The sequence below is a fragment of the Coregonus clupeaformis genome, chromosome 28 (assembly GCF_020615455.1).
Source record: "Coregonus clupeaformis isolate EN_2021a chromosome 28, ASM2061545v1, whole genome shotgun sequence".
Taxonomy (NCBI): Eukaryota; Metazoa; Chordata; class Actinopteri; order Salmoniformes; family Salmonidae; genus Coregonus; species Coregonus clupeaformis.
Genome location: NC_059219.1, coordinates 31,821,360 through 31,842,792, shown reverse-complemented (window position 1 = coordinate 31,842,792; position 21,433 = coordinate 31,821,360). Strand labels below are relative to the sequence as shown.

General features: G+C 42.2%; 1 long non-coding RNA gene across 2 annotated transcripts; it reads right to left on the bottom strand.

The window, feature by feature from the left end:
- Positions 1-10,172: 10,172 nt before the first annotated feature.
- On the bottom strand, positions 10,173-21,014 carry LOC121542494. Of its 2 annotated transcripts, XR_005995916.2 has the most exons (4): positions 20,785-21,014; positions 12,113-12,249; positions 11,686-11,875; positions 10,173-11,511 (listed from the first exon to the last, which is right to left on the bottom strand). It is a non-coding gene; the product is annotated as an uncharacterized LOC121542494 (long non-coding RNA). The 2 variants fall into 2 exon arrangements; XR_005995915.2 differs by lacking the exon at positions 20,785-21,014 and having other exon boundaries at positions 12,113-12,389.
- Between the last annotated feature and the right edge of the window lie 419 nt (positions 21,015-21,433).

Below are 21,433 nucleotides of genomic sequence, written 5' to 3'. Positions count from 1 at the left end.
CTTGTTTGTAGGTGACCAAATACTTATTTTCCACCATAATTTGCAAATAAATTCATTAAAAATCCTACAATGTGATTTTCTGGAAAAAATTTCTCAATTTGTCTGTCATAGTTGACGTGTACCTATGATGAAAATTACAGGCCTCTCTCAACTTTTTAAGTGGGAGAACTTGCACAATTGGTGGCTGACTAAATACTTTTTTTCCTCACTGTACATGTTGCTTATGAGTACATTTCACACTTTTTTAGGATTATTATAGGATTTTAAGGCTCGTATGAATGTCCTGCTTAATTTAATGTTTGTGTCATCATCACAAATCAACTGCATTATACTTAAAAAACACCTAAACCAGTAAAATGGCTCTTTGGCTAGCGTTTGCTACAGCGTATGTCAATGAGCATTATCATTCTAGCTAACAACTGTTATTTTGCAAAGATCACTAACAAATAATTTTAGCGACTGTTCAAGCAATAACCAAAACATAATTGTAAGTGTATGAGAACCCCCCAAAAATTATTTTATTTAGAAGTAATAAAAACGTAAATCTAGGCTATGTTGAATGAGCGCAGATGGCGATTACTTTCTTACTGCTGCCAAAAGTCGCTTGCATTGATGTCAGTGTGTCTTGTAGTGAAACGGGGTCTGTAGGAGATTGTGGGAAAGAGACAAGAAAAAGAGGAGAGAGATAGACAGAAATGGGGAGGAAGGTCGTGATTGAGTGAGACAGTTAAAGATAATTATAGATACAAATCGTAATGATCTATAGTATGTCAAACACTGCTGGTCAGGTGATAAACTGACAGAACCCAGAACTCTTCTTTCCTCACACACCTGACCAGAACCTCACATGTCAGGACTCACCCTCTTCCCCTGTCATAACATTTACATTCCATCACATAGGAGTTGCATAGCAACACACACACACACACACACACACATACTATCAGGCTGAAAAGTAATGAGAAAGTGTATAGGTTTGCACATGAAAGATAATTCATGCATTCTAATTATTTGTAGGACTCTGTCAGCAACTTTCATTGGGGTTTCTCCATGTACATTTATGTGTGTTTTTTTTCTTCCAATAAAATGCTTGTTGAGAAAATGAAGAAATGTTAAGTAAATCCTAAAATCTGTAGAATCATGCAACCCAGATACAGTGCCTTAAGAAAGTATTCACAACCCTTTACAGCCTGAATTTAAAATGTGTTGAATTGAGATTTTGTGTCACTGATCTACACACAACACCTCATAATGTCAAAGTGGAGTTTTGTTTGTAGAACACTTTAGAAATTAATTAAAAATGTAAAGCTGAAATGTCTTGAGTCAATAAGTATTCAACCCCTTTGGTATGGCAAGCATAAATAAATTCAAGAGTAAAAATGTGCTTAACAAATCGCATAATAAGTTGCATGGACTCATTACGTTTTCAATAATAATGGTTAACATGATTTTTGAATGACTAACCCATCTCTGTACCCCAAACATACAATTATCTGTAAGGTCCCTCAATCGAGTAGTGAATTCCAAGCACAGATTGAACCACAAAGACCAGGCAGGTTTTTCAATGCCTCACAAAGAAGGGCACCGGTTGGTAGATGTGTAAAAAAAAAAAAAGCATATCCCTTTGAGCATGGTGAATTATTAATTAGGCTTTGGATGGTGTATCAATAAACCCAGTCACTACAAAGTTACAGGCGTCCTTCCTAACTCAGTTGCCGGAGAGGAAGGAAACTGCTCAGGGATTTCACCATAAGGCCAACGGTGATTTTAAAACAGTTACAGTTTAATGGTTGTGAAATGAGAAAACTGAGGATGGATCAACAACATTGTAGTTAATTCACAATACTAACCTAAATGACAGCGTGAAAAGAAAGAAGACTGTACATAAAAAAAATATTTTCCAAAACATGCATCCTGTTTGCAACAAAGCACTTAAGTAGTACTGCAAAAAATGTGGCAAAGAATATTTTTTTTTTGTACTGAATACAAAGTGTTATGTTTGGGGCAAATCCAACACAAGACATCCTGAGCACCACTCTTCATATTTTCAAGCATGGTGGTGGCTGCCTCATGTTATGGGTATGTTTGTCATCGGCAAGGACTAGGGAGTTTTTTCAGATAAAAAATAAACGGAATACAGCTATACTTAACAAAAATATCAATGTGACATGCAACAATTTCAAAGATTTTACTGAGTTACAGTTCCAAGAAGGAAATCAGTCAATTGAAATAAATTCATTAGGACCTAATCTATGGATTTCACATGACTGGGCAGGGGCTCAGCCATGGGTGGGCCTGGGAGGGCATAGGCTGACCCACTTGGGAGCCAGGCCTACCCACTGGGGAGCCAGGTCCAGCCAATCAGAATTTCCCCACAAAAGGGCTTTATTACAGACAGAAATACTTGTCGATTATTGTCCCATGTATGTTGGTCTTTTGAATACCATGTATTGTGCTCTTGTTTTTACGGGTCTCGTCTCGTGTATTGTTTAGAGGTTTACACCTCGCTCTTTCGTTTGGGTTACATCCCTGCGTAATATATACTGTATATATATACATATATACTTGTTTGTTTTTGGCTTCGTCCCCGTCATTGTTCATGACGTACCTTGTGTTGGGTGGAGAAAATAAAACCCCTATTATGTATTCCTGCGCCTGTCTTCAAATCCTTATACAACATGACAGGTAAATAATTATTATCCATGGACACAGCAACTTTAGATATAGACTCAAGGTTTAATTAGAGCAACCACACAACTTCAGGGGACAAATAAAGGATTAAATCCTATGAACAGAGAGCTGGTACCTGCTAAGGCATCAAAATCTAAATATTTACACCCCAGAGCCCCAGCATCCGGTATCAAAATATAGGTCCCACACTATCACAGTACTGCAATGGTTTATTATAGCGTGTGTCTATGTCTGTGTCTGTGGGTGTAAGCACACTGGCTTCTTCCCACACTGACTTCATTGATATACAGTAGACGTTGACAGTTCTAATTGGTCAGCTGGCAGTAGAGTTTGGTTTCTAACCTTGGTTTCAAGTTCTATATGAACTCAGCACTACAGATAACCAAGGAACAGTGATTGGTCTCAAGGGTGAAAGTAGTGCTTAATTGCCAACCCAATGCAACTTTGTAACGTTAGTGTTTAAACCTTGTGATTCACTCACAGAGGAGGTGTCATGGGTTCTTTTCTGGGCAGACTCGGTACCGTGCAAGGATCACGTAGATCTCTGTGGTAAAGCATTCTTTCACAGTGATGAGAGACAAGCCATCGTCTGAGAGGGCAGGGAGGTTCAGAATATGTTAAAGAGAGAGAGAAGGAGAGAGGTTGAATGAGATGGTAACTCTGGTCAGCTGAGATGAAATTGTTACATACACAACACATACACACACATACAGTAGCTCAGTGTAACTCACTTTATCATGCTTGAAGATTACTACAGATTGTGATTTGAAGTGCCACTGACATGCGTTCAACAACTTTGTTACAGTGGTTAGTTGAAGAAAGTGTAACAAGTACAGCGCATGCACACACACATCAAGACTCATGGTGTCAGATCTCGTTTGTCTGAATCTTTCTGAACGGGAAGCAGGCTATGACTATCAAAATAAGCACTCATGGGTGGGAGATGGATATATGGCCTGCTTTAAGCCTTAAGTAAAACATAATTGAACTCCTGTAATCACACATAAATCCCTGGACTCTAGTGTGGAAACAAACGTGAGAGACCTAGAGGCTCAAAGGCCCTGGAAAATCAGCAGCTTTTCTCACTTGTGGGAAAACTGAAGTATGGTTTACTGTATTGGGGAACTTCAGAATCAATAGTGCTGTGAAGTCATGCCTCATGTGATTGGGAAACACACTTGCATCTCTCTCTGAATGTCTGAAAGCTACAGTTCCATGATGCCACATACCTCATGTGTCTGGCCATGTTCACTAACTGCTGTAACACCCTCTGAGTACCATGGGGTACCACACCCTCTTACGCACCAGCCAAGTTTCTGGGAGAGCGCACTGGTTCTCTTTTGATTACCATGGAGGTAACTCACTAGATCATAGTTGCCTCAGATTCCTGCAGGACAGGAAGATGATTGACTGTAATGTGTGGGTGGTGTCAATTTAGACGTACTGTCTCGGCCGCTTCAATACATTTAAAACAGAGCAGGCCACATTGAAGTTTACGTTATATGTATGGGGTCATTCGAATCTGGTGTAATATTTTAACGTAAGTGTTGCCATTTTAGGACAATTGCCATAACACACAATAGGTTGGGAGTAAACGGGTGAGAAGGTTCATGCTAGCAGCCCTGGGGAATAATATTCTTGGCATGTACTGTGCATTACACTTAACACTTTTAAGCTATTCTAGGAGTGACATTCAAAGTAATCGCCATTTCATTATTAATGGATAAACAGTAGTGTGTGTGTGGTAAAAAGCAGCTGTTAAGCATTAATACGTGTGTCATCTATTATACTAGTGGGGTTATTTTAGCCTCAGTCATAGAGAGGAAATAGAGAGGTATGGAGAAGAGCTCAGCTGGTCTGTGAGGTCATTCACTCCCCAGGCATCAGCAGCCACAGTGGAGTGTGACTCCGCACCATGCCTCACATTTACAGCTCTCTCTCTCACTCTCGTTCTAACACACACACACACATATGCATGCACAAACACACACTTGCACGTGCAGACACACACACACTCTCTCTCTTTGTCTGTGCTTCAGACCTTACCTCAAAGTGACACAGCATTCACTATTCTAAAACCACACTGGCTACTCACACAGACACACACTCAGTTCCTCTACCCTCCCTTGAACCCGTGATCTCCAAACCTGGGTGTAGTAGTATACGTGCCGTCTCACACATAGTATCTCTCCTCAAGCAACCTCTTCACCCACTGAAAATGGAAAAGATTACCAGAATAATTATAGGCAATGCTATTACTACCCTGCCGCACAAGATTATCTGGGTTTGGCATCGTAAATAGAGGATATGCTAATTATCTATCCAGATTTTATTTTATGTCACATGAACCTCTGGCATAACTGATGAGAAATGATTTATGTCCTTTTCTGTTTAAACATTTAAAATGCTGGAAATGTACGTGCTTCAACATCATATTGCTCAAATGATTGCAGGAAACATTTGTCATGTTGTCGTTGGCATTATACCAAATTGATGTAACAGTTCAACAATCTAACTACAAATGACTTACTCAAGGACACACAATTCACCATTGACACGTTCAAGGCAGTGGAGGCTCCTCAGAGGAATAAGGGGAGGACCATCCTCCTCAATGAATTTCATAAAAATAAAAATAGTGAAATATTTAAAAAGTTATCCTTTTTAGATAAAACTATACTAAATATATTCACTTCACCAAATAATTGATTAAAACAGTAGCCTCAGCAGCACTCTGCAAGTTAGCACTATGGTGTATCCTCTGGGTACATTGACTTCAATACAAAACCTAGGAGGCTCATGGTTCTCACCCCCTTCCATAGACTTACACAATAATTATGACAACTTCCGGAGGACATCCTCCAACCTATCAGAGCTCTTGCAGCATGAACTGACATGTTGTCCATCCAATCAAAATATCAGAGAATTAATCTAGTACTGAAAGCATAAGCTACAGCTAGCTAGCACTGCAGTGCATAAAATGTAGTAGTTGACTAGCACTACAGTGCATAAAATGGAGTAGTTGACACAAAGAAAGAGAAAGACAATAGTCGACCAGTTTTGAACAAATTAATTTCTTCCAAAATTAAGGAGAAGCAAGAGAGAGAGGGGGAGAGAGAGAGAGCTAGCTATATTTGGTTGTATTTTTTAAAATTTAACTTTCACTTAGCTACAGAATGCAGCTAGCTAGTTTAGCCTACTCAAACACCCGGCTCAAACAGAGAGGGATGCTATGTTAGCTAGCTGACTTTGGCTATCCAACACAGGAACTCTTCCAAGTCAAGGTAAGCTTTTGGTTTTATTAATTTATTGCCACCGGGTCCCACCGGTGTAACTGCTAAACTGCTTTCTGACTGTACTGCATGAGTGTGGCTAGTGGGTTTACTAATGCGATAGTTCTGGTAGCTGTGTTGACTATGACGTGACAACGATGAAGGCTGTGTGTAGTGGTTATAGCGGTCATGATACACTACATGACCAAATGTATGTGGACACCTGCTCCTCGAACATGAGGGAGGAGGATTATTTTTTTATGAGCATGGCCTTATTTCTATTACAGCATATTGGATGACTGTCATTCATATTCCATTCACCCAGCTCAATGTAACATCGATAGGTTTAGGCTACTACATCAAAATCATGAGCATTAATATGGAATTGGTCCCCCCTTTGCTGCTATAACAGCCTCCACTCTTCTGGGAAGGCTTTCCGCTAGATGTTGGAACATTGCTGCAGGGTCTTGCTTCCATTCAGCCACAAGGGCATTAGTGAGGTCGGGCACTGGTGTTGGCCGATTAGGCCTGGCTCGCAGTCACCGTTCCAATTCATCCCAAAGGTGTTCGATGGGGTTGAGGTTATGTGCAGGCCAGTCAAGTTCTTCCACACCGATCTCGACAAACCATTTCTGTATAAACTGCGCTTTGTGCACGGGGGAATTGTCATGAAGAAACAGGAAAGAGCCTTCCCCAAACTGTTGCCACAAAGTTGGAAGCACAGAATCGTCTAGAATGTCATTGTAAGCTGTAGCGTTAAGATTTCCCTTCACTGGAACTAAGGAGCCTAGCCTGAACCATGAAAAACAGCCCCAGACCATTATTCCTCCTCCACCAAACTTTACAGTTGGCACTATGCTTTGGGGCAGGTAGCGTTCTCCAGGCATCAGCCAAACCCAGTTTTGTCAGTCGGACTGGTGATTCATCACTCCAGAGAACGCACTTCCACTGCTCCAGAGTCCGAGCTTTACACCACTCCAGCCAACGCTTGCCATTGCGCATGGTGATCTTAGGCTTGTGTGTGGCTGCTCGGCCATGGAAACCCATTTCAGGAAGCTCCCGAAGAACAGTTATTGCGCTGACATTGCTTCCAGAGGCAGTTTGGAACTTGGTAGTGAGTGTTGCAACCGAGGACAGATGATTTTTACGAGCTACGCGCTTCAGCACTCTGTAGTACTGTTCTGTGAGCTTGTGTGGCCTACAACTTCGCAGCTGAGCCGTTGTTGCTCCTAAACGTTTCCACTTCACAATAACAGTACTTACAGTTGACCAGGGCAGCTCTAGCAGGGCAGACATTTGACAAACTGACTTGTTGGAAAGGTGGCATCCTATTGAAAGTCACTGAGCTCTTCAGTAAGGACATTCTACTGCCAATGTTTGTCTATGGAGATTGCATAGCTGTGTGCTCGATTTTATACACCTGTCAGCAACGGGTGTGGCTGAAATAGCCAAATACATTAATTTGAAGGGGTGTCCACATACTTTTGTATATATACACCTGTTCTGAAAGGCCCCAGAGTCTGCAACACCACTAAGCAAGGGGCACCGCCAAGCAAGCGGCACCATGAAGACCAAGGAGCTCTCCAAACAGGTCAGGGACAAAGTTGTGGAGAAATACAGATCAGGGTTGGGTTATAAAAAAATATCTGAAACTTTGAACATCCCACGGAGCACCATTAAATCCATTATTAAAAAATGGAAAGAATATAGCACCACAACAAACCTGCCAAGAGAGGGCCACCCACCAAAACTCACGGACCAGGCAAGGAGGGCATTAATCAGAGAGGCAACAAAGAGACCAAAGATAACCCTGAAGGAGCTGCAAAGCTCCACAGCGGAGATTGGAGTATCTGTCCATAGGACCACTTTAAGCTGTACACTCCACAGAGCTGGGCTTTACGGAAGAGTGGCCAGAAGAAAGCCATTGCTTAAAGAAAAAAATAAGGAAACACGTTTGGTGTTCGCCAAAAGCCATGAGGGAGACTCCCCAAATATATGTAAGACGGTACTCTGGTCAGATGAGACTAAAATTGAGCTTTTTGGCCATCAAGGAAAGCGCTATGTCTGGCTCAAACCCAACACCTCTCATCACTCCGAGAACACCAGCATAGTGGTGGCAGCATCATGCTGTGGGGATGTTTTTCATCGGCAGGGACTGGGAAACTGGTCAGAATTGAAGGAATGATACAGGGAAATTCTTGAGGGAAACCTGTTTCACTCCTCCATAGATTCCAGCAGGACAATGACCCTAAGCATACTGCTAAAGCAAAACGAGTGGTTTAAGGGGAAACATTTAAATGTCTTGGAATGGCCTAATCAAAGCCCAGACCTCAATCCAATTGAGAATATGTGGTATGACTTAAAGATTGCTGTACACCAGCGGAATCCATCCAATTTGAAGGAGCTGGAGCAGTTTTGCCTTGAAGAATGGGCAAAAATCCCAGTGGCTAGATGTGCCAAGCTTATAGAGACATACCCCAAGAGACTTGCAGCTGTAATTGCTGCAAAAGGTGGCTCTACAAAGTATTGACTTTGGGGGGGGGTGAATAGTTATGCACGCTGAAGTCTTCTGTTTTTTTGTCTTATTTCTTGTTTGTTTCACAATAAATAATATTTTGCATCTTCAAAGTGGTAGGCATGTTGTGTAAATCAAATGATACAACCCCCCAAGAATCAATTTTAATTCCAGGTTGTAAGGCAACAAAATATGAAAAATGCCAAGGGGGGTGAATACTTTTGCAAGCCACTGTAGTGTATGAAGGTTTGGCTTAGAAAGGCTTTTTCGCCTTGTCACAGACAGCTGATGTGTTGTCCACTGAAGTCCACAAGAGAAGGGAAAAGGTGAGAGGAGGAGAGCGCATAGATAGTTGCGAGAAATAATTATATATACAACGAGGAAAGTGATCACGCTGTTTTTATGTGGCTGCTATGAAAGTGAACTGTGTTTGCGTGTGATCAGGGGTGCATTCATTCCGTCGATTCTGTTGAAAACATTTCTTAAATGGAAGCAAAAGGAACGAAACGGGGATCAAAATACCAGAATTTGTCCAATATAAATTTACATTTACAATTGTTGGACTAATGATTACTCCCTAAATCAGCTAGATGCAGGCAAGAGTGTGCAAGGCAGTATTGAATGTGTTACTGTCTTTCACCTTGATTACTCAAAATTCTCTATGTTGTAAACTTTCATTCAAAGGTTGTAGAAACCTCATGATGGGTAAAGGGGAAATTCGAGTATCATGTCGTAGCCTAAACCTATCGATGTTACATTGAGCTGGGTGAATGGAATATGAATGACAGTCATCCAATATGCTGTAATAGAAATAAGGCCATGCTCATAAAAAAAGAATCATCCTTCCTCATCTTAAACGGCACCGACTGCCACTGGTTCAAAGTCACCTGGGTTGAACTTCAAAACAGGCAGTGGTTGAAAAAGTAACCAATTGTCATACAGTACTTGAGTAAAAGTAAAGATAACTTAATAGAAAATGACTCAAGTAAAAGTGAAAGTCGGCCAGTAAAATACTACTTGAGTAAAAGTCTAAAAGTATTTGGTATTAAATATACACTACCAGTCAAAAGTTTGGACACACCAACTCATTCAAGGGTTTTTCTTTATTTTTTAAAACTATTTTTTACATTGTAGAATAATAGTGAAGACATCAAAACTATTAAATAACATATATGGAATCATGTAGTAAACAAAAAAGTGTTAAACAAATCAAAATATATTTTATATTTGAGATTCTTCAAAGTAGCCACCCTTTGCCTTGATGACAGCTTTGCACACTCTCGGCATAGTTTCGATGTCTTCACTATTATTCTACAATGTAGAAAATAGTAAAAATAAAGAAAAATCCTGGAATGAGTAGGTGTGTCCAAATTTTTGACTGGTACTGTACTTAAGTATCAAAAGTAAATGTAATTGCTAAATTATACTTAAGTATCAAATTCCTTATATTAAGCAAACCAGACAGCACCATTTTATTTTTTATATTTTTTATTTATGGATAGCCAGGGGGCACACTCCAACACTCAGACATCATTTACAAACGAAGCATGTATGTTTAGTTAGTCTGCCAGATCAGAGGCAGTAGGGATGACCAGGGATGTTCTCTTGATAAGTGCATGAATTTGACCATTTTCCTGTCCTGCTAAGCATTCAAACTGTAACAAGTACTTTTGGGTGTCAGCGAAAAAGTAAAAAGAGTCAAAAGTACATCATTTTCCTTAGGAATGTAGTGAAGTAAAAGTAAAAGTTGTCAAAAATAGAAATAGTAAAGAGAAGTACAGATTCCCCAAAAAGCTACTTAAGTAGTACTTTAAAGTATTTTTACTTAAGTACATCCAATGAGGGGTCACAGAAACAAACAGGCCTACGCACAAATTCAAGGATATGCAAACATAAATACAGACCTCAGAACTCATTACCTAAATCTACATTACACCACATGATAAAGTCCAAACCAGCTTACTTAGGGGGAAAGTCCTACTTCACAGCATCTGTAACATGTTGCTCAATTAATGCTTTCACTCACATCATTGTGTGTGGAGAATTGACAGATATCTATTTACTAGTGCTTACAATGGTTGATAACATCACCCTCTTTGGTTACTAAAAGTACTAATAAGTACTGTCTTCTAGTAGGATCTGATCTACGTCTTTCACAACATACATTTTACCAAAGTTTTGATCCAACTATACAGAAAATAAAGGATTGATTCGTTTGATAACTTGAAGTAGAGTTAAATTAATCAATTGTCCGTATAGGGACATTTATCAGAAGAATGTATTGCAAAACATTAATATTTTAATAGATCTCAAACAAAAAGAGGGTTGGTATCAAAAGTGGTTAAACAATAGCAGTTCAAACACTACATGAAAACTATGTGCTCTTCTTCTCTCTGACTCTTTCTCTTCTCTCTAACACCACCTGGTGGAATAAGACTGTCTCTCCTCCCTGTCCTTGGCCTGTCAGTCTGACCATTTACATTTACATTTACATCATTTAGCAGACGCTCTTATCCAGAGCGACTTACAGTGGTGTGCTTCTCTGCATGTGCAGAGGGGATCCAATCTCTCTTTTCAATGTTATGACTGTCCGTTCCTCCAGAACGTACCTGCCTGGTCGGTGGCACCAGCCTGCCCTATACAGCACCAGGGTCCTGTCTATGGAACGGAAGCCCGGTGCTGAAGCAGGTCTGGGTTTGAGTTCTGAGATCAGGTTTCTGATGTCACTCTGTAGCCCAAACACTGTGGTCTGGAAGGCAGGCCAGGGTCAGTGGTTTTAGTTCTGGTTCTTGACTGGTTCCTGATCTGGTTCTGGCTGTGTGGAGGGTCTTGTTGGATGGGGTTGATAGGGATCTCTTTCTGGAGGGGTACAGAGGGGTGTGTGTGGTGCCCCTGTCCCAGGTCAGGTGGGAGTGAAGGGGTGCGGCTGTGTTGGGTCTGGTCCCACTGCTTAGCCTCCTAGTGGAGAGGTGGAAGAGAGGTCTGGACCTGGTGAGCCGAGGGGTCAGAGGTCTCCTGGATTCTGTGTTTAAAACCCTAAAAGGACAAAGTTCAACTCCGTTAGTTTAAGATTCTTTACTTGAGGTCCTGGGACACAACAAGCAACTCTAGTCTAGACCCCATGTTTTGCAGTTTGCTGTAGTTTTTGTTCAATATGCACAGAGTGTTTATCATTTGGCGAGCGATTGCATCGGTCAAATATTCCCTTACCAACCCAGTTGCTGTTTGTGGTGTGGCTGATTTTGTGTCCAACTTTCAATCCTGTACTGGGTCTTACTGTTGTAAGTCTCTGGTCAGAGTGTGATCAGACCCCAGGAAGCAGATGTACAGGTCCAGAGCTCTCTGCAGCAGTTCAACAGCCTCTCTACTCTCGGTCTTACTGGGGTCCTGACACAGAAGCCTGCCTCCCATGGGAAATTTAAATAGACACAATCACACACATACAACACACCGAAAGTCCGCAGCACAGAGCAAAAACCACAACACACAGCAAAGGCAGACACAGATGTACAAACAACCTAAAATGAATGGCTCATGAGTAGTGATTTTATCCTGTGGATTAATGCTGAGGGACAAATAACATTCAGAAGTGTGAAAGGGGGTTGTAGCACTCCTAATTAGAAGCTGAGATAATTACCAAGTTTGACCAAGGTGAGTGCGAGACTGCATCCCTTTGTCTGAAGAAGTGGCAATGTGGGGGTACGAATCTTCATGTCCTGATCTTTCACGTGCACCTTGTGCCGAATCAGCTCCATCGCCTGCCTCTGCCTCAACCTGAACACATCACATCTTTACCACACAGATAATCTTCACAACACAGGTAATCTTCACTATATTTTGGCAGCTAGAGTAAAGATAACTGCCAAAATAAAGCAAACACCAACATAAAGTGTCTTAATAGGGCGTTGGGCCACCACGAGCCATAGCAGCTTCAATGCACCTAGGTATATATTATATTCTACAAGTGTCTGGAACTCTATTGGAGGGATGTGACGTTTGCTATATTTCAGAGGTAAAAAGTTGGATATTAAATGAGTTGTTGTCTGTCGCGCAGTCATATTTTACAATATACAGCGTGTCCCACAAAATGTGTCTGTATATAACTTTTTTGAAAACTCTCAAAACCTAACTTAACTTACAAAAATTGCAATGAAAATATGAAGAAAATAAAAGTATGAAAAAAGTATGAAAAATGTATGCACTCACTAACTGTAAGTCGCTCTGGATAAGAGCGTCTGCTAAATGACTCAAATGTAAATGTAAATGTAATGTGACACCATTCTTCCACGAGAAATTCCATCAATTGGTGTTTTGTTGATGTTGGTGGAAAACGCTGTCTCAGGCGCCGCTCCTGAATCTCCCATAAGTGTTCAATTGGGTTGAAATCTGGTGAATGAGACGGCCATGGCATATGGTTTACATCGTTTTCATGCTCATCAAACCATTCAGTGACAACTCATGCCCTGTGGATGGGGCCAGTGTTATTAAAAGTCTTATTGAAACGTTCTCAGAACTTTAATTAATTATCATCAAATGGCAATGTGGGGGTGGTCTAAGTGGCGCAGTGGTCTAAGGCACTGCATCGCAGTGCTAGCTGTGCCACTAGAGATCCTGGTTCGAATCCAGGCTCTGTCGTAGCCGGCCGCGACCAGGAGACCCATGGGGCGGCGCACAATTGGCCCAGCGTCGTCCAGGGTAGGGGAGGGAATGGCCGGCAGGGATGTAGCTCAGTTGGTAGAGCATGGCGTTTGCAATGCCAGGGTTGTGGGTTCGATTCCCACGGGGGGCCAGTATAAAAAATAATGTATGCACTCACTAACTGTAAGTCGCTCTGGATAAGAGCGTCTGCTAAATGACTAAAATGTAATGTAAATAACCTATAATTTACGTTCTCTGAACATGAATAAAACCTCCCAGGAAAACAATCAGGGAACCATTTACATTTACGTCATTTAGCAGACGCTCTTATCCAGAGCGACTTACAGTTAGTGAGTGCATACATTTTTCATACTGGCCCCCCGTGGGAAACGAACCCACAACCCTGGCGTTGCAAGCGCCATGCTCTACCAACTCAGCTACAGGGAACCATAGTAAAACGTTCTAACAACCTCCCTGCAACCTAAAAATTAAGTTCCTAGAACAGGCGAAATGTTCACTTCTGTTCTCAGAATGTTTAAAAAACGTTCCTTTTTACCAGTCAGGAAACGTTGTTCCCAGAACCAATGGTAAACCAAAAACATATGTTCCCACAACTTCCAAGGAACCAAATGTGCTAGCTGGGTAACTACTATAACACACTCTGGGCACAAGTTCACTAACTACTGTAACAGCCTCTGGGTAGCAGTGAGGTAACAGCCTCTGGGTAGCATGAGACTAGATCATAGTTGCCTCAGATTCCTGCAGGACGGAAAGAGGATTGACTGTATTGTGTGGGTGGTGTCAATTTAGATGTACAGTGTCGGCCGCACTGAGGTTTTCAATCATTTAAAACACATAGGTCCGGCCACATTGAAGTTGTTATTACATGTAAGTATGGGGTCATTGGAATCTGGTGTCATATTTTAACTTAAAGGGAAAATCCACTCAATATTGTGGTATTTTTTTCATTAGTCCACTGTTGATACAGTACCAAAATGTTTTGCAAGACAAGTTTTCAAGATATAGGATTTTCAAGAACCAAAGTGTCACTTGCCACATCATCATGATGATGATACGTTTTGCATCATATGATGCATTTCACTCTTGCGTTCAAATACACACACACACAGCGCATTTGGAAAGTATTCAGACCCCTTGACTTTTTCCACATTTTGTTATGTTACAGCCTTATTCTAAAATGGATGAAATGGTTTTTCCCCCTCAGTCAATACAAAAACAGGTTTGTAGAAATTGTTGCTAATTTATAAAAAATTAAAAAACTGAAATATAACATTTACATAAGTATTCAGACCCTTTACTCAGTACTTTGTTGAAGCACCTTTGGCAGCGATTACAGCCTCGAGTCTTCTTGGGTGTGACGCTACAAGCTTGGCACACCTGGATTTGGGGAGTTTCTCCCATTCTTCTCTGCAGATCCTCTCAAGCTCTGTTAGGTTGGATGGGGAGCGTTGCTGCACAGCTATTTTCAGGTCTCTCCAGAGATGTTCGATCAGGTTCAAGTCCGATCAGGTTAAAGTCCGGGCTCTGGCTGGGCCACTCAAGGACATTCAGAGACTTGTCCCGAAGCCACTCCTGCGTTGTCTTGGCTGTGTGCTTAGGGTAGTCCTGTTGGAAGGTGAACCTTCGCCCCAGTCTGAGGTCCTGAGCGCTCTGGAGCAAGTTTTCATCAAGGATCTCTCTATACTTTGCTCCTTTCATCTTTGCCTCGATCCAGATGGTGCCAGGTTTCCTCCAGATGTGACGCTTGGTGTTCAGGCCAAAGAGTTGACGCTTGGTTTAATTAGACCAGAGAATCTTGTTTCTCGAGCCGACTCTATTCTCTGTGTATATCAATGATGTTGCTCTTGCTGCTGGTGACGTTTGGATCCACCTCTATGCGGACGACACCATTTTGTATACATCTGGCCCTTCATTGGACACCGTGTTAACAAACCTCCAAACGAGCTTCAACGCCATACAATACTCCTTCCGTAGCCTCCAACTGCTCTTAAACACTAGTAAAACTAAATGCATGCTCTTCAACCGAACGCTGCTTGCACCCGCCCACCCGACTAGAATCACTACTCTCGGCGGGTCTGACCTAGAGTATGTGGACAACTACAAATACCTAGGTGTCTAGTTAGACTGTAAACTCTCCTTCCAGACTCACATTAAGCATCTTCAATCAAAAGTTAGATCTAGAATCGGCTTCCTATTTCGCAACAAAGCCTCCTTCACTCATGCTGCCAAACATGCCCTCGTAAAACTGACTATCCTACCGATCCTTGACTGTCATTTACAAAATAGCCTCCAACACTCTACTCAGCAAATTGGATGTAGTCTATCACAGTGCCATCCGTTTTGTCACCAAAGCCCCATATTCTACCCACCATTGTGACCTGTACGCTCTTGTTGGCTGGCCCTCCCTACATATTCGTCGCCAAACCCACTGGCTCCAGGTCATCTATAAATCACTGCTAGGCAAATCCCAGTCTTATCTTAGCTCACTGGTCACCATAGTAACACCCACCCGTAGTCTGTGCTCCAGCAGGTATATCTCACTGGTCATCCCCAAAGCCAACACCTCCTTTGGCCACCATTCCTTCCAGTTCTCTGCTGCCAATGACTGGAACGAACTGCAAAAATCTCTGAAGCTGGAGACTCTTATCTCCCTCACTAACTTTAGGCGTCAGTTGTCAGAGCAGCTTACCGATCACTGCACCTGTACACAGCCCATCTGTAATTAGCCCATCCAACTACCTCATCCCCATATTGTTATTTATTTTGCTAATTTGCACTCCAGTATTTCTATTTGCACATCATCTTTTGCACACCTAACATTCCAGTGTTAATACGAAATTGTAACTATTTTGCAGTATGGCCTTACCTCCATAATTTACTACATTCGCACACACTGTATATATAGTTTCTGTTGTATTTTTGACTTTATGTTTTGTTTACCCCATATGTAACTCTGTGTTGTTGTTTTTATCGCACTGCTTTGCTTTATCTTGGCCAGGTCGCAGTTGTAAATGAGAACTTGTTCTCAACTGGCTTACCTGGTTAAATAAAGGTGAAATAAAAAAATAAAAAAATAAATGGTCTGAGTCTTTTTGTGCCTTTTGGCAAACTCCAAGCGGGCTTTCATACAGTGGGGAAAAAAAGTATTTAGTCAGCCACCAATTGTGCAAGTTCTCCCACTTAAAAAGATGAGAGAGGCCTGTAATTTTCATCATAGGTACACGTCAACTATGACAGACAAAATGAGAAAAAAAAATCCAGAAAATCACATTGTAGGATTTTTAATGAATTTATTTGCAAATTATGGTGGAAAATAAGTATTTGGTCAATAACAAAAGTTTCTCAATACTTTGTTATATACCATTTGTTGGCAATGACACAGGTCAAACGTTTTCTGTAAGTCTTCACAAGGTTTTCACACACTGTTGCTGGTATTTTGGCCCATTCCTCCATGCAGATCTCCTCTAGAGCAGTGATGTTTTGGGGCTGTCGCTGGGCAACACAGACTTTCAACTCCCTCCAAAGATTTTCTATGGGGTTGAGATCTGGAGACTGGCTAGGCCACTCCAGGACCTTGAAATGCTTCTTACGAAGCCACTCCTTCGTTGCCCGGGCGGTGTGTTTGGGATCATTGTCATGCTGAAAGACCCAGCCACGTTTCATCTTCAATGCCCTTGCTGATGGAAGGAGGTTTTCACTCAAAATCTCACGTTACATGGCCCCATTCATTCTTTAAAATAAAAAAAAAAAATAAATTGGTCATTTAGCAGACGCTCTTATCCAGAGCGACTTACAGGAGCAATTAGGGTTAAGTGCCTTGCTCAAGGGCACATCGACAGATTTTTCACTTAGTCGGCTCGGGATTAGAACCAGAGACCTTTCGGTTACTGGCACAACGCTCTTAACCACTAAGCTACCTGCCGCCCAATGCTACCTGCCGCCCAATTCTTTCCTTTACACGGATCAGTTGTCCTGGTCCCCTTGCAGAAAAACAGCCCCAAAGCATGATGTTTTCACCCCCCCTCAGTAGGTATGGTGTTCTTTGGATGCAACTCAGCATTCTTTGTCCTCCAAACATGACGAGTTGAGTTTTTACCAAAAAGTTCTATTTTGGTTTCATCTGACCATATGACATTTTCCCAATCCTCTTCTGGATGCACTCTAGCAAACTTCAGACGGGCCTGGACATGTACTGGCTTAAGCAGGGGGACACGTCTAGCACTGCAGGATTTGAGTCCCTGGCGGCGTAGTGTGTTACTGATGGTAGGCTTTGTTACTTTGGTCCCAGCTCTCTGCAGGTCATTCACTAGGTCCCCCCGTGTGATTTTGGGATTTCTGCTCACCGTTCTTGTGATCATTTTGACCCCACGGGGAGAGATCTTGCATGGAGCCCCAGATCGAGGGAGATTATCAGTGGTCTTGTATGTCTTCCATTTCCTAATAATTGCTCCCACAGTTGATTTCTTCAAACCAAGCTGCTTACCTATTGCAGATTCAGTCTTCCCAGCCTGGTGCAGGTCTACAATTTTGTTTCTGGTGTCCTTTGACAGCTCTTTGGTCTTGGCCATAGTGGAGTTTGGAGTGTGACTGTTTGAGGTTGTGGACAGGTGTCTTTTATACTGATAACAAGTTCAAACAGGTGCCATTAATACAGGTAACGAGTGGAGGACAGAGGAGCCTCTTAAAGAAGAAGTTACAGGTCTGTGAGAGCCAGAAATCTTGCTTGTTTGTAGGTGACCAAATACTTATTTTCCACCATAATTTGCAAATAAATTCATTACAAATCCTACAATGTGATTTTCTGGAAAAAAAATTCTCAATTTGTCTGTCATAGTTGACGTGTACCTATGATGAAAATTACAGGCCTCTCTCATCTTTTTAAGTGGGAGAACTTGCACAATTGGAGGCTGACTAAATACTTTTTTCCCCCACTGTATGTCTTTTACTGAGGAGTGGCTTCCTTCTGCCCACTCTACCATATAGGCCTGATTGGTGGAGTGCTGTAGAGATGGTTGTCCTTCTGGAAGGTTCACCAATCCCCACAGAGGAACTCTGGAGCTCTGTCAGAGTGACCATTGGGTTCTTGGTCGCCTCCCTGGCCATGGCCCTTCTCCCCCGATTGATCAGTTTGGAAGAGTCTTGGTGGTTCCAAACTTCTTCCATTTAAGAATGATAGAGGCCACTGTGTTCTTGGGGAAATGTTTTGGTACCCTTCCCAAGATCTGTGCCTCGACACAAACCTGTCTCGGAGCTCTACGGACAATTCCTTCAACCTCACGGCTTGGTTTTTGCTCTGACATGCACTGTCAACTGTGGGACCTTATACAGACAGGTGTGTGCCTTTCCAAATCATGTCCAATCAATTGAATTTACCACAGATGGACTCCAATAAAGTTGTAGAAACATCTCAAGGATGATTTTGAGTCTCATAGCAAAGGGTCTGAATTCTTACAGTACCGGTCAAAAGTTTGGACACACCTACTCTTTCACCCGACCTCAACCCAATTGAGATGGTTTTGGATGAGTTGGACTGCAGAGTGAAGGAAAAGCAGCCAACAAGTGCTCACCATATGTGGGAACTCCTTCAAGACTGTTGGAAAAGCATTCCAGGTGAAGCTGGTTGAGAGAATGCCAAGAGTGTGCAAAGCTGTCATCAAGGCAAAGGGTGGCTACTTTGAAGAATCTCAAATATAAAATATATTTTGATTTGTTTAACACTTTTTGGGTTACTACATGATTTCATATGTGTTATTTCATAGTTTTGATGTCTTCACTATTATTCTACAATGTAGAAAATACTACAAATAAAGAAAAACCCTTGAATTAGTAGCTGTAGTGGTGTATTTCATTTTTTTATTTTTAATACATTATGGGGTATTGTGTGAAGATTGCTGAGGAAATTTTTTTATTTCATCCATTTTAGAATAAGGCTGTAACACTGTACAGTTGTGGTCAAAAGTTTTGAGAATGACACAAATATTAATTTTCACAAAGTCTGCTGTCTCAGTTTTTATGATGGCAATTTGCATATACTCCAGAATGTTATGAAGAGTGATCAGCTGAATTGCAATTAATTGCAAAGTCCCTCTTTGCCATGAAAATGAACTTAATCCCCCAAAAACATTTCCACTGCATTTCAGCCCTGCCACAAAAGGACCAGCTGACATCATGTCAGTGATTCTCTCGTTAACACAGGTGAGAGTGTTGACGAGGACAAGGCTGGAGATCACTCTGTCATGCTGATTGAGTTAGAATAACAGACTGGAAGCTTTAAAAGGAGGGTGGTGCTTGAAATCATTGTTCTTCCTCTGTTAACCATGGTTACCTGCAAGGAAACACGTGCCATCATCATTGCTTTGCACAAAAAGGGCTTCACAGGCAAGGATATTGCTGCTAGTAAGAGTGCACCTAAATCAACCATTTATCTGATCATCTAGAACTTCAAGGAGAGAGGTTCAATTGTTGTGAAGAAGGCTTCAGGGCACCCAAGAAGGTCCAGCAAGCGCCAGGACCGTCTCCTAAAGTTCATTCAGCTGCGTGATCAGGGCACCACCAGTGCAGAGCTTGCTCAGAAATGGCAGTAGGCAGGTGTGAGTGCATCTGCACGCACAGTGAGGCAAAGACTTTTGGAGGATGGCCTAGTGTCAAGAAGGGCAGCGAGGAAGCCACCTCTCTCCAGGAAAAACATCAGGGACAAACTGATATTCTGCAAAAGGTACAGGGATTGGACTGCTGAGGACTGAGGTAAAGTCATTTTCTCTGATGAATCCCCTTTCCGTTTGTTTGGGGCAACCGGAAAAAAGCTTGTCCGGAGAAGACAAGGTGAGCGCTACCATCAGTCCTGTGTCATGCCAACAGTAAAGCATCCTGAGACCATTCATGTGTGGGGTTGCTTCTCAGCCAAGGGAGTGTGCTCACTCACAATTTTGCCTAAGAACACAGCCATGAATAAAGAATGGTACCAACACATCCTCCGAGAGCAACTTCTCCCAACCATCCAAGAACAGTTTGGTGACGAACAATGCCTTTTCCAGCATGATGGAGCACCTTGCCATAAGGAAAAAGTCATAACTAAGTGGCTCGGGGAACAAAACATCGAAATTTTGGGTCCATGGCCAGGAAACTCCCCAGACCTTTATCCCATTGAGAACTTGTGGTCAATCCTCAAGACGCGGGTGGACAAACAAAAACCCACAAATTCTGACAAACTCCAAGCATTGATTATGCAAGAATGGGCTGCCATCAGTCAGGATGTGGCCCAGAAGTTAATTGACAGCATGCCAGGGCGGATTGCAGAGGTCTTGAAAAAGAAGGGTCAACACTGCAAATATTGACTCTTTGCATAAACTTAATGTAATTGTCAATAAAAGCATTTGACACTTATGGAATGCTTGTAATTATACTTCAGTATACCATAGTAACATCTGACAAAAATATCTAAAAACACTGAAGCAGCAAACTTTGTGAAGACCAATACTTGTGTCATTCTCAAAACTTTTGACCACGACTGTACATGCACATACACACACACACACACACACACTCACACTCACACTCCACACTCTGTGCTTCAGATCTTAACGCAAAGTGACACAGCATTCACTATTCTAAACCACACTGGCTACACACACACACACTCAGTTCCTCTACCATATCCTGAAGAGGTCTTCATGGGTACGGGTGGGACCCGATTACCAGGTGGGGTCCAAAATTCTTAGTAGACCACGGATCCCGATTGGGGTCGGGTCAGAAATTCTTAGTTGACCCTCGGATCCCGATCGATCGGGTCGGTCTGAAAGTCTTAGTTGACCCTTGGATCCTGGGTCGGATCCTGCTCTGTTAGTTGACCCTTGGATCCCGGGTCGGATCCTACTCTGTGGCCACGCACCTCGGGTCTGTGTGAAAATGTGACATACTGACCAGTTTTGAAATTATATTTGAAGAATTTAGTTCGTTAACAACATAAATGTTTTATTTCACATATTTACATTTTATTCTCTTAAATGATTGTCAGGGGGTCCCCTTCACCATATTTGCTCTATGAGCACGAGCCACTGCGCACTGCACATGACGCAGATTAAAATAGGCTACTTGTTGCATTAGTGTGCAACTGCAGCCCGCAATTCGGGGCATTCCTGCATGTGGGCATTCCTGCATCTACCTTCTACCAGTCATCCCTGCCTCACGCTAGCACAGCAGGCGGGAGGCTGGGGCGACACTGGGGTACTGGCTAGCTTGATAGTTAACGACATCGTGTGCTTGCTAGTTAGCTAGTTTGCACCCGGTGTCGCCTTCCGCC